General features: G+C 59.0%; 1 long non-coding RNA gene across 1 annotated transcript in view; it reads right to left on the bottom strand.

The window, feature by feature from the left end:
- Positions 1-14,092, bottom strand: part of LOC142057008 (uncharacterized) — a 100,116-nt gene that overhangs the window by 39,714 nt on the left and 46,310 nt on the right. The window contains exons 8-12 of the long non-coding RNA XR_012660517.1: positions 11,984-12,175; positions 11,614-11,723; positions 6,869-7,060; positions 6,499-6,608; positions 1,386-1,495 (exon numbers count right to left, since the gene is read on the bottom strand). This is a non-coding gene — a long non-coding RNA (uncharacterized LOC142057008). The remainder of the gene's footprint in view (positions 1-1,385; positions 1,496-6,498; positions 6,609-6,868; positions 7,061-11,613; positions 11,724-11,983; positions 12,176-14,092) is intronic.

Raw genomic sequence — 14,092 nt, 5'->3', positions numbered from 1 at the left:
CACGGGTCTACGTGACAGAGAACGTGGAATTAGAACACAGAGAGAGGGAGCCGGGACAGAGAGAGAGGCCGAGAGAAAAATCTAGACGGGCTACAGCGGGCAGAGGCAGGAATTAAAACCTAGGGACAGGGAGCTGGACAGAGAGAGACGGAGATCACAGGGAACAGCGGCGGGTGCAGGAAGAACAGGAATTCATGAATAGGGAAAGGGAGCTGGACAGAGAAGAACTCAGAAAGGCAAGAACAGTAGCAGGGTACAGAGCAGAGCAGACGAATTAAAAAGCGCGGCGGGAGCGTTGAGGCAGACAGAGAGAGATTAAGAAAAAAGTCACGGCTACGTGGCAAAGCAGGAGGAATTCAGAAACGGGGGATGGCAACCAAGGGAGAGTGAGCTGGTGAAGGATAACGGGCATTCAAAGTGAGGGACGGGGAGCTGGGAAAAGCAAGGCAGAGAAAAACAGAATCACAGAGAGAATCAAACAAAGCCAAAAAAGAAGAAACTGAACAACAGGAACAGGTGTAACCAAAGCGATGACATCAACCAACCAGAGACGGTGTTCCATTACGGGAACATGGAGCGTACGAATCAGTGTATCTGTCGATCTGCATTTTAGTCACTAGGCGATCGTTAACGTCAACAGAACAACAGACAACGTGCTTCTGTCAGAAAAGGATGACAAAACGCGCTTTCGTGGAGCGGACTGAGAAACTAGCCAAGACTGCCAAGATTAAGAGCCAAGAAGGCAAAAGGCAATTCTGGCAGGGGGAGATCGCGACCACCGACTCACGGACCACCACCGAGCCTGCGCAGTAATTTACATACGGAACGAGCAAGTTTGTACCGATCAGTAGACAGGACCATAATGAATGTGTACGAATACCTACAATTTTGATCTACAAATTGAACGGGAAAGGTGTGTGAGGTACGCACGCCACGAGGAGCGATCCCCGTGCGTCTGGCGCCGTGAATAAACAACGCCTGCTCTTTAATACTAAATTGGCGTTGAGGAGTTGTTTCCGATTTTACCGGCCTTTTTCGGTAACGCAGGGGAGTCAGACCAAGAGGGCCAGAGAAAGACACAATACCGACAGGCTACAGGACAGAGCAGGAGGAATAAAAAATAAAAACGGAGCCAGAGCCAGGCAGAGAGAGGCGGAGAAAGAAAAAGTAGCCACAGGCTACAGGACAGAGAGAGGGAGGACTGAAAAGATGGGGAGGCAGGGAGCCACTCAGAGCGAGATGGAGAAAGAAGGTGCGGGGAGCGCAAAAAAAAAAAATAAAAAAAAATTTTGCAGCAGGTAAGGAAAGAGAGGGGGCCAGGGAGAGACAGGGAGGGCCCAGGATGCACAAGAGAGGCAACGGGACCCCAGTGGCCCAGGACTCACCGCGACTCTCGCTCTCAGCGCTGCTGGCACAATTTAGCCGTTCAGATGCTTCTTTCCCCTCCTCTCCTCCCTGCCTCTTCTGCAGCTCCAGACTCTAGGCCGACCTCCACCTAAAGAGGATACATGGGTGTCTTACCGCTCTTACGAGATGAGGCTTCCTAGGCACGTAGCCTAGCTCGCTCGTGCCCTACACGCCCGTACCCAACTCCGGGTTACGCGTACAGACCCTGCGGTGCACGTTGGTGGCCTGTCCGCTGCGGACTATGAAGGGGGATCCTTCCTCCCTCACCTGCAGGGACAGGCTCTCTCTTGCCTGCAGCAGGAAGGCAGCTGGCAGCCAGAGCGCGCCTTCAGTTTCTTCTGCTTTACCTTTCGTTGGCGTCTCCAGCTTCAGCCGAGGCAGCTCCTGTCCACAGCCGGGAAGGGCTCTGTGTGTCCCTTTTTGCCCCGGCGCTGCGAGGATGGCAAAGCCGGGCAGAGAGAAGCCACGCAAGCCTGAGACGGCCGCAAGTCAACGGCATCCCCGGGGGAAGGACAGACAACCACGTCCTCAGCACGGTCTCTGGGAGAGGGAAAGAAGAAACAGCGACCGTCGTTACCGTCGATCGACCCTGACCAAAGCCTCTCCTTGCGCAGGGGCTTCTGGACACAGCGCCCCCTTCCCCGCGCTACTGCTAAGGGCCCCTGCGCCGAGGGGGAATCCAGTGCGCTTGAGGGCCGGCTCGCTGCCTTCACGACAGGGCCTGGGGGCGGCCAAGGGCTACGCAGCACGCTTCAGGGGAGGGGCCGGGGCTGGGGGCAGGCGCACGGGGCAAGGGGGGGCCAGGGGAGGCTGAGCGGGAGCTCCGGCGAGCCGGGGAGGCGGCCATCATCTGCGCCCTGGCCAGGGGGAAAAGGTCCTCCTCCTTTCCCTCTTCCCTTCTGTCAGCTCCCGGGGAACTCACCGCTTCTCGGGGAGCGGCCGCACCTGGAAGCCCCCAGAAATCAACACGAATCCAACCCCAAAAATACACCGCGCGTCCCGTACGCGGCACGGCCGCCCGGCACCCGAGCACCGGAAGACCGCGCCTCCAGACACGCCCCGGCGAACCACGTGACAGGGCCGGCAGCCACTGCGCCAGGACTACGCCTCCCGGCATGCTCTGCGCCACAACACGGCCGCCCGCCAGCCACTGCGCCCCACAAGGACTACACCTCCCGGCACGCTCTGCGGCACAACGCGGCCGCCCGCCAGCCAATGCGCCCCACAAGGACTACACCTCCCGGCACGCTCTGCGGCACAACGCGGCCGCACGGCCAGCCGGCAGGCACACCACCACAGCTCCCGGCACGCCGCCAGCCCGCCCTCCCCGCTCTCGGACCCTGCGGGGCACCGTCCCCTCCCGCCGATGCACCCGGAAGCCCCACCGAGCCCTCAGCACAGCCTCGCTCTCCCCACCGCCCGCTCCGACCCGGCGCTGCCCCGCCGCAGCCCTCCTCGGGGCTTTACCCGGGACGCAGCGGTCCACCACCCAGCCCCCGCTCACCTCCTCCCTCGCTACAGTCGCAGCCCGCTGACGCTCGGCCACAGCTCCGCTCCGCTCCGCCCTCGGCTCACACTGGCCCCCCGGAGCCGGGCACCACCCCTTTTCCAGGGAGGAGCCGGCACCGTCAGCCCCACTGCCAGCACCTGGGGGCCCCTCCATCCAGACCCCGCCCACAGCTGAGGCGCAGCAGCAACGGGGGGCCCCCTCCCCTCACCCCCACAGTGCACCACCTCCTCCCCTGGGCTCCATCACAGCCCCTTGCCCCACGCAAAGGCAGCGCAAACGCAGCCCTGAGGGCAAAGGAGAGGGCAGGTGTTTGTGCAGGCGCGCACGTAACAAGTCCCAGGAGCCATTCGTGGCTCAGGGTCCCCAACGCTCCCCCCCTGCCCCAAGGCCACCTCGGCCACCGTTGCCGCAGCTGCACGGAGCTGGTGTTGGCTGGGATAGTGCTCATTTTCTCCACAGTAGCTAGGAAGGGATACGTTTTGGATTTATGCTCAAAACACCGTTAATAATGTAGAGATGTTTTGGTTCTTGCTGAGCACTGCTTCCACAGTCAGCGCCTCTTCTGGTTCTCTCAGTGCCCCACCAGCAAGTAGGCAGGCTGGGAGAGGACACAGCTGGGAAAGCTTTCCCAGCTAACTGACCAAAGGGATATTCCATACCATTTGACATCATGCTCAGCACACGCAGCTGGGGGAAGAAGGGGGAGTCCTTGGGGGCGGGGGGGGGGGCGGGGGGGGGCTACGGCATTTCTCTCCCTACGTAACCATTACACATGACAGAGCCCTGCTTTCCCAGAGGTGGCTCAACACCTGCCCGCCGAAAAGGAGGAGTGAATTAATTCCTTGCTTTGCTTCCACGCACAGCTTTTGCTTTACCTATTAAACAGTCTTGATCTCAACCCATGATTTTTCTCACTCTTACCCTTCCAGCTCTCTCCCCCAGCCCACTGAGGGTGGAGCGAGCAAAGCAGCTCCCTGGTGCAGAGTTGCCAGCTGGGGCTAAGCCACGGCACGCGCTTGTCCTGGTTTGGCAGGGAACGGACCGTCCGTCGCCTGGCTGCTGGGCAGAGGGGGAGGCCACCAAAGGTGAGGAGCAGGGCACAGGACAGTAGGAAGAGAGAAGAGAAGAGCGGCATCCGGCTGGACGGGGGCGGGGGGGCGTGTGTGCGTGTAGCGAGAAGGCACGAGGCAGGGAACAGGACGGCCAGAGAAGGACAGGGAGCCTGACGGAGCTGGAGATAAAAGCAGCAGAGAGAGGGGAAGAGAGGCAGCAGAAAGAGGGAAGAGCAGGACACAGACCAACAAAGAAGGAAGAGGAGCAGGCTGGAGACGCACAAAGAACCTGGGGCAGGCAGCACGACAGCGAGGGAGGAAAGAAGAATAGGGGCAGGAAGCTGGACCGAGCGCGATGGAGAAAGACAAGATAAGCGACAAGAACAGAGCAGAAAGGGAAGAATGAAGCCACGGGGACAGGGAGCCGAGACAGCCAACGACGGAGGGAAGGGGCCGGGGAGGGAACACCACAAAACAAACCACGGGGCTACGTGGTACAGAGCATGAGAAGGCAGAGAATTAAGAATTAGGGACAGGGAGCCAGAAAAACAACAACAAAACAACACCCAAAACAAAGGGAGATGGGGAGCAAAAGGAATCGCAATGCGTACAGAAAGAAGAGAGAAACAATTCTAAAAGAGGGTCACGGGGAAGCCAGAGACAGCAAGATGGAGAAAGGACAAAAGCTACAGGCTACAGGGCAGAGAGGGAAGAATTAATGAATAGACACAGAGAGCTGGGCAGAAAGAGATGGAGAAAGGCTGAAGATCACACGGCCGACAGGGAAGAGAGAAGAGAGGGAGGAATTTTAAAAACAGGGGCAAGAAGCCAGAGAGAGGGAGAGGGAGGCAACACTAAAATGGGGACAAGCCACAGGGCGGCGAGGAGGGAACCGATGAATAAGAACAGGAGACCAAAGAGAACACAACGTAGAATGGAAAAAAGGAACAGCGGCCCAACAGGGAAGGAGGAATTAAAGATCAGGCACCGGGAGGCAGACAGAGACAAATGAAGAAACAAGTGGGGGGGGGGGAAAAGAAAAAAAAAAACAAAACCACAACAACAGCAATGGGCTACAAAGACAGACAGAGAGGGAAGAAATAAAACATAGCAGCAAGGAGCTGGACAGAGAGAGATGAGGACAAACAAATAGCACGGGTCTACGTGACAGAGAACGTGGAATTAGAACACAGAGAGAGGGAGCCGGACAGAGAGAGAGGCCGAGAGAAAAATCTAGACGGGCTACAGCGGGCAGAGGCAGGAATTAAAACCTAGGGACAGGGAGCTGGACAGAGAGAGACGGAGATCACAGGGAACAGCGGCGGGTGCAGGAAGAACAGGAATTCATGAATAGGGAAAGGGAGCTGGACAGAGAACTCAGAAAGGCAAGAACAGTAGCAGGGTACAGAGCAGAGCAGACGAATTAAAAAGCGCGGCGGGAGCGTTGAGGCAGACAGAGAGAGATTAAGAAAAAAGTCACGGGCTACGTGGCAAAGCAGGAGGAATTCAGAAACGGGGATGGCAACCAAGGGAGAGTGAGCTGGTGAAGGATAACGGGCATTCAAAGTGAGGGACGGGGAGCTGGGAAAAGCGAGGCAGAGAAAAACAGAATCACAGAGAGAATCAAACAAAGCCAAAAAAGAAGAAACTGAACAACAGGAACAGGTGTAACCAAAGCGATGACATCAACCAACCAGAGACGGTGTTCCATTACGGGAACATGGAGCGTACGAATCAGTGTATCTGTCGATCATTTTATTAGTCACTAGGCGATCGTTAACGTCAACAGAACAACAGACAACGTGCTTCTGTCAGAAAAGGATGACAAAACGCGCTTTCGTGGAGCGGACTGAGAAAACTAGCCAAGACTGCCAAGATTAAGAGCCAAGAAGGCAAAAGGCAATTCTGGCAGGGGGAGATCGCGACCACCGACTCACGGACCACCACCGAGCCTGCGCAGTAATTTACATACGGAACGAGCAAGTTTGTACCGATCAGTAGACAGGACCATAATGAATGTGTATGAATACCTACAATTTTGATCTACAAATTGAACGGGAAAGGTGTGTGAGGTACGCACGCCACGAGGAGCGATCCCCCGTGCGTCTGGCGCCGTGAATAAACAACGCCTGCTCTTTAATACTAAATTGGCGTTGAGGAGTTGTTTCCGATTTTACCGCCTTTTTCGGTAACGCAGGGAGTCAGACCAAGAGGGCCAGAGAAAGACACAATACCGACAGGCTACAGGACAGCGCAGGAGGAATAAAAAATAAAAACGGAGCCAGAGCCAGGCAGAGAGAGGCGGAGAAAGAAAAAGTAGCCACAGGCTACAGGACAGAGAGAGGGAGGACTGAAAAGACGGGGAGGCAGGGAGACACTCAGAGCGAGATGGAGAAAGAAGGTGCGGGGAGCGCCAAAAAAAAAAAAAAATTTTGCAGCAGGTAAGGAAAGAGAGGGGGCCAGGGGAGAGACAGGGAGGGCCCAGGATGCACAGGAGAGGCAACGGGGCCCCAGTGGCCCAGGACTCACCGCGACTCTCGCTCTCAGCGCTGCTGGCACAATTTAGCCGTTCAGATGCTTCTTTCCCCTCCTCTCCTCCCTGCCTCTTCTGCAGCTCCAGACTCTAGGCCGACCTCCACCTAAAGAGGATACATGGGTGTCTTACCGCTCTTACGAGATGAGGCTTCCTAGGCACGTAGCCTAGCTCGCTCGTGCCCTACACGCCCGTACCCAACTCCGGGTTACGCGTACAGACCCTGCGGTGCACGTTGGTGGCCTGTCCCGCTGCGGACTATGAAGGGGGATCCTTCCTCCCTCACCTGCAGGGACAGGCTCTCTCTTGCCTGCAGCAGGAAGGCAGCTGGCAGCCAGAGCGCGCCTTCAGTTTCTTCTGCTTTACCTTTCGTTGGCGTCTCCAGCTTCAGCCGAGGCAGCTCCTGTCCACAGCCGGGAAGGGCTCTGTGTGTCCCTTTTTGCCCCGGCGCTGCGAGGATGGCAAAGCCGGGCAGAGAGAAGCCACGCAAGCCTGAGACGGCCGCAGTCAACGGCATCCCCGGGGGAAGGACAGACAACCACGTCCTCAGCACGGTCTCTGGGAGAGGGAAAGAAGAAACAGCGACCGTCGTTACCGTCGATCGACCCTGACCAAAGCCTCTCCTTGCGCAGGGGCTTCTGGACACAGCGCCCCTTCCCCGCGCTACTGCTAAGGGCCCCTGCGCCGAGGGGGAATCCAGTGCGCTTGAGGGCCGGCTCGCTGCCTTCACGACAGGGCCTGGGGGCGGCCAACAAGGGCTACGCAGCACGCTTCAGGGGAGGGGCCGGGGCTGGGGGCAGGCGCACGGGGCAAGGGGGGGCCAGGGGAGGCTGAGCGGGAGCTCCAGCGAGCCGGGGAGGCGGCCATCATCTGCGCCCTGGGCAGGGGGAAAAGGGTCCTCCTCCTTTCCCTCTTCCCTTCTGTCAGCTCCCGGGGAACTCACCGCTTCTCGGGGAGCGGCCGCACCTGGAAGCCCCCAGAAATCAACACGAATCCAACCCCAAAAATACACCGCGCGTCCGTACGCGGCACGGCCGCCCGGCACCCGAGCACCGGAAGACCGCGCCTCCAGACACGCCCCGGCGAACCACGTGACAGGGCCGGCAGCCACTGCGCCAGGACTACACCTCCCGGCATGCTCTGCGCCACAACACGGCCGCCCGCCAGCCACTGCGCCCCACAAGGACTACACCTCCCGGCACGCTCTGCGGCACAACGCGGCCGCCCGCCAGCCAATGCGCCCCACAAGGACTACACCTCCCGGCACGCTCTGCGGCACAACGCGGCCGCACGGCCAGCCGGCAGGCACACCACCACAGCTCCCGGCACGCCGCCAGCCCGCCCTCCCCGCTCTCGGACCCTGCGGGGCACCGTCCCTCCCGCCGATGCACCCGGAAGCCCCACCGAGCCCTCAGCACAGCCTCGCGCTCCCCACCGCCCGCTCCGACCCGGCGCTGCCCCGCCGCAGCCCTCCTCGGGGCTTTACCCGGGACGCAGCGGTCCACCACCCAAGCCCCCGCTCACCTCCTCCCTCGCTACAGTCGCGGCCCGCTGACGCTCGGCCACAGCTCCGCTCCGCTCCGCCCTCGGCTCACACTGGCCCCCCGGAGCCGGGCACCACCCCTTTTCCAGGGAGGAGCCGGCACCGTCAGCCCCACTGCCAGCACCTGGGGCCCCTCCATCCAGACCCCGCCCACAGCTGAGGCGCAGCAGCAACGGGGGGGCCCCCTCCCCTCACCCCCACAGTGCACCACCTCCTCCCCTGGGCTCCATCACAGCCCCTTGCCCCACGCAAAGGCAGCGCAAACGCAGCCCTGAGGGCAAAGGAGAGGGCAGGTGTTTGTGCAGGCACGCACGTAACAAGTCCCAGGAGCCATTCGTGGCTCAGGGTCCCCAACGCTCCCCCCCTGCCCCAAGGCCACCTCGGCCACCGTTGCCGCAGCCGCACGGAGCTGGTGTTGGCTGGGATAGTGCTCATTTTCTCCACAGTAGCTAGGAAGGGATACGTTTTGGATTTATGCTCAAAACACCGTTAATAATGTAGAGATGTTTTGGTTCTTGCTGAGGCACTGCTTCCCACAGTCAGGGCCTCTTCTGGTTCTCTCAGTGCCTCACCAGCAAGTAGGCTGGGAGAGGACACAGCTGGGAAAGCTTTCCCAGCTAACTGACCAAAGGGATATTCCATACCATTTGACATCATGCTCAGCACACGCAGCTGGGGGAAGAAGGGGGAGTCCTTGGGGGGCGGGGGGGGGGGCGGGGGGGCTACAGCATTTCTCTCCCTAAGTAACCATTACACATGACAGAGCCCTGCTTTCCCAGAGGTGGCTCAACACCTGCCCGCCGAAAAGGAGGAGTGAATTAATTCCTTGCTTTGCTTCCACGCACAGCTTTTGCTTTACCTATTAAACAGTCTTGATCTCAACCCATGATTTTTCTCACTCTTACCCTTCCAGCTCTCTCCCCAGCCCACTGAGGGTGGAGCGAGCAAAGCAGCTCCTGGTGCAGAGTTGCCAGCTGGGGCTAAGCCACGGCACGCGCTTGTCCTGGTTTGGCAGGGAACGGACCGTCCGTCGCCTGGCTGCTGGGCAGAGGGGGAGGCCACCAAAGGTGAGGAGCAGGGCACAGGACAGTAGGAAGAGAGAAGAGAAGAGCGGCATCCGGCTGGACGGGGGCGGGGGGGCGTGTGTGCGTGTAGCGAGAAGGCACGAGGCAGGGAACAGGACGGCCAGAGAAGGACAGGGAGCCTGACGGAGCTGGAGATAAAAGCAGCAGAGAGAGGGGAAGAGAGGCAGCAGAAAGAGGGAAGAGCAGGACACAGACCAACAAAGAAGGAAGAGGAGCAGGCTGGAGACGCACAAAGAACCTGGGGCAGGCAGCACGACAGCGAGGGAGGAAAGAAGAATAGGGGCAGGAAGCTGGACCGGAGCGCGATGGAGAAAGACAAGATAAGCGACAAGAACAGGGCAGAAAGGGAAGAATGAAGCCACGGGGACAGGGAGCCGAGACAGCCAACGACGGAGGGAAGGGGCCGGGGAGGGAACACCACAAAACAAAGCCACGGGGCTACGTGGTACAGAGCATGAGAAGGCAGAGAATTAAGAATTAGGGACAGGGAGCCAGAAAAACAACAACAAAACAACACCCAAAACAAAGGGAGATGGGGAGCAAAAGGAATCGCAATGCGTACAGAAAGAAGAGAGAAACAATTCTAAAAGAGGGTCACGGGGAAGCCAGAGACAGCAAGATGGAGAAAGGACAAAAGCTACAGGCTACAGGGCAGAGAGGGAAGAATTAATGAATAGACACAGAGAGCTGGGCAGAAAGAGATGGAGAAAGGCTGAAGATCACACGGCCGACAGGGAAGAGAGAAGAGAGGGAGGAATTTTAAAAACAGGGGCAAGAAGCCAGAGAGAGGGAGAGGGAGGCAACACTAAAATGGGGACAAGCCACAGGGCGGCGAGGAGGGAACCGATGAATAAGAACAGGAGACCAAAGAGAACACAACGTAGAATGGAAAAAAGGAACAGCGGCCCAACAGGGAAGGAGGAATTAAAGATCAGGCACCGGGAGGCAGACAGAGACAAATGAAGAAACAAGTGGGGGGGGGGGGGAAGAAAAAAAAAAACAAAACCACAACAACAGCAATGGGCTACAAAGACAGACAGAGAGGGAAGAAATAAAACATAGCAGCAAGGAGCTGGACAGAGAGAGATGAGGACAAACAAATAGCACGGGTCTACGTGACAGAGAACGTGGAATTAGAACACAGAGAGAGGGAGCCGGACAGAGAGAGAGGCCGAGAGAAAAATCTAGACGGGCTACAGCGGGCAGAGGCAGGAATTAAAACCTAGGGACAGGGAGCTGGACAGAGAGAGACGGAGATCACAGGGAACAGCGGCGGGTGCAGGAAGAACAGGAATTCATGAATAGGGAAAGGGAGCTGGACAGAGAAGAACTCAGAAAGGCAAGAACAGTAGCAGGGTACAGAGCAGAGCAGACGAATTAAAAAGCGCGGCGGGAGCGTTGAGGCAGACAGAGAGAGATTAAGAAAAAAGTCACGGGCTACGTGGCAAAGCAGGAGGAATTCAGAAACGGGGATGGCAACCAAGGGAGAGTGAGCTGGTGAAGGATAACGGGCATTCAAAGTGAGGGACGGGGAGCTGGGAAAAGCAAGGCAGAGAAAAACAGAATCACAGAGAGAATCAAACAAAGCCAAAAAAGAAGAAACTGAACAACAGGAACAGGTGTAACCAAAGCGATAACATCAACCAACCAGAGACGGTGTTCCATTACGGGAACATGGAGCGTACGAATCAGTGTATCTGTCGATCTGCATTTTAGTCACTAGGCGATCGTTAACGTCAACAGAACAACAGACAACGTGCTTCTGTCAGAAAAGGATGACAAAACGCGCTTTCGTGGAGCGGACTGAGAAAACTAGCCAAGACTGCCAAGATTAAGAGCCAAGAAGGCAAAAGGCAATTCTGGCAGGGGGAGATCGCGACCACCGACTCACGGACCACCACCGAGCCTGCGCAGTAATTTACATACGGAACGAGCAAGTTTGTACCGATCAGTAGACAGGACCATAATGAATGTGTATGAATACCTACAATTTTGATCTACAAATTGAACGGGAAAGGTGTGTGAGGTACGCACGCCACGAGGAGCGATCCCCCGTGCGTCTGGCGCCGTGAATAAACAACGCCTGCTCTTTAATACTAAATTGGCGTTGAGGAGTTGTTTCCGATTTTACCGCCTTTTTCGGTAACGCAGGGAGTCAGACCAAGAGGGCCAGAGAAAGACACAATACCGACAGGCTACAGGACAGAGCAGGAGGAATAAAAAATAAAAACGGAGCCAGAGCCAGGCAGAGAGAGGCGGAGAAAGAAAAAGGAGCCACAGGCTACAGGACAGAGAGAGGGAGGACTGAAAAGACGGGGAGGCAGGGAGACACTCAGAGCGAGATGGAGAAAGAAGGTGCGGGGAGCGCCAAAAAAAAAAAAAATTTTTGCAGCAGGTAAGGAAAGAGAGGGGGCCAGGGGAGAGACAGGGAGGGCCCAGGATGCACAAGAGAGGCAACGGGGCCCCAGTGGCCCAGGACTCACCGCGACTCTCGCTCTCAGCGCTGCTGGCACAATTTAGCCGTTCAGATGCTTCTTTCCCCTCCTCTCCTCCCTGCCTCTTCTGCAGCTCCAGACTCTAGGCCGACCTCCACCTAAAGAGGATACATGGGTGTCTTACCGCTCTTACGAGATGAGGCTTCCTAGGCACGTAGCCTAGCTCGCTCGTGCCCTACACGCCCGTACCCAACTCCGGGTTACGCGTACAGACCCTGCGGTGCACGTTGGTGGCCTGTCCCGCTGCGGACTATGAAGGGGGATCCTTCCTCCCTCACCTGCAGGGACAGGCTCTCTCTTGCCTGCAGCAGGAAGGCAGCTGGCAGCCAGAGCGCGCCTTCAGTTTCTTCTGCTTTACCTTTCGTTGGCGTCTCCAGCTTCAGCCGAGGCAGCTCCTGTCCACAGCCGGGAAGGGCTCTGTGTGTCCCTTTTTGCCCCGGCGCTGCGAGGATGGCAAAGCCGGGCAGAGAGAAGCCACGCAAGCCTGAGACGGCCGCAGTCAACGGCATCCCCGGGGGAAGGACAGACAACCACGTCCTCAGCACGGTCTCTGGGAGAGGGAAAGAAGAAACAGCGACCGTCGTTACCGTCGATCGACCCTGACCAAAGCCTCTCCTTGCGCAGGGGCTTCTGGACACAGCGCCCCTTCCCCGCGCTACTGCTAAGGGCCCCTGCGCCGAGGGGGAATCCAGTGCGCTTGAGGGCCGGCTCGCTGCCTTCACGACAGGGCCTGGGGGCGGCCAAGGGCTACGCAGCACGCTTCAGGGGAGGGGCCGGGGCTGGGGGCAGGCGCACGGGGCAAGGGGGGGCCAGGGGAGGCTGAGCGGGAGCTCCAGCGAGCCGGGGAGGCGGCCATCATCTGCGCCCTGGGCAGGGGGAAAAGGTCCTCCTCCTTTCCCTCTTCCCTTCTGTCAGCTCCCGGGGAACTCACCGCTTCTCGGGGAGCGGCCGCACCTGGAAGCCCCCAGAAATCAACACGAATCCAACCCCAAAAATACACCGCGCGTCCCGTACGCGGCACGGCCGCCCGGCACCCGAGCACCGGAAGACCGCGCCTCCAGACACGCCCCGGCGAACCACGTGACAGGGCCGGCAGCCACTGCGCCAGGACTACACCTCCCGGCATGCTCTGCGCCACAACACGGCCGCCCGCCAGCCACTGCGCCCCACAAGGACTACACCTCCCGGCACGCTCTGCGGCACAACGCGGCCGCACGGCCAGCCAATGCGCCCCACAAGGACTACACCTCCCGGCACGCTCTGCGGCACAACGCGGCCGCACGGCCAGCCGGCAGGCACACCACCACAGCTCCCGGCACGCCGCCAGCCCGCCCTCCCCGCTCTCGGACCCTGCGGGGCACCGTCCCTCCCGCCGATGCACCCGGAAGCCCCACCGAGCCCTCAGCACAGCCTCGCTCTCCCCACCGCCCGCTCCGACCCGGCGCTGCCCCGCCGCAGCCCTCCTCGGGGCTTTACCCGGGACGCAGCGGTCCACCACCCAAGCCCCCGCTCACCTCCTCCCTCGCTACAGTCGCGGCCCGCTGACGCTCGGCCACAGCTCCGCTCCGCTCCGCCCTCGGCTCACACTGGCCCCCCCGGAGCCGGGCACCACCCCTTTTCCAGGGAGGAGCCGGCACCGTCAGCCCCACTGCCAGCACCTGGGGCCCCTCCATCCAGACCCCGCCCACAGCTGAGGCGCAGCAGCAACGGGGGGCCCCCTCCCCTCACCCCCACAGTGCACCACCTCCTCCCCTGGGCTCCATCACAGCCCCTTGCCCCACGCAAAGGCAGCGCAAACACAGCCCTGAGGGCAAAGGAGAGGGCAGGTGTTTGTGCAGGCACGCACGTAACAAGTCCCAGGAGCCATTCGTGGCTCAGGGTCCCCAACGCTCCCCCCCTGCCCCAAGGCCACCTCGGCCACCGTTGCCGCAGCCGCACGGAGCTGGTGTTGGCTGGGATAGTGCTCATTTTCTCCACAGTAGCTAGGAAGGGATACGTTTTGGATTTATGCTCAAAACACCGTTAATAATGTAGAGATGTTTTGGTTCTTGCTGAGCACTGCTTCCACAGTCAGGGCCTCTTCTGGTTCTCTCAGTGCCTCACCAGCAAGTAGGCTGGGAGAGGACACAGCTGGGAAAGCTTTCCCAGCTAACTGACCAAAGGGATATTCCATACCATTTGACATCATGCTCAGCACACGCAGCTGGGGGAAGAAGGGGGAGTCCTTGGGGGGCGGGGGGGGGGGGCGGGGGGGCTACAGCATTTCTCTCCCTAAGTAACCATTACACATGACAGAGCCCTGCTTTCCCAGAGGTGGCTCAACACCTGCCCGCCGAAAAGGAGGAGTGAATTAATTCCTTGCTTTGCTTCCACGCACAGCTTTTGCTTTACCTATTAAACAGTCTTGATCTCAACCCATGATTTTTCTCACTCTTACCCTTCCAGCTCTCTCCCCCAGCCCACTGAG

The sequence above is a fragment of the Phalacrocorax aristotelis genome, chromosome 5 (genome assembly GCF_949628215.1).
Source record: "Phalacrocorax aristotelis chromosome 5, bGulAri2.1, whole genome shotgun sequence".
NCBI classification, from domain to species: domain Eukaryota; kingdom Metazoa; phylum Chordata; class Aves; order Suliformes; family Phalacrocoracidae; genus Phalacrocorax; species Phalacrocorax aristotelis.
This window is presented reverse-complemented; position numbering and strand designations above follow the sequence as displayed.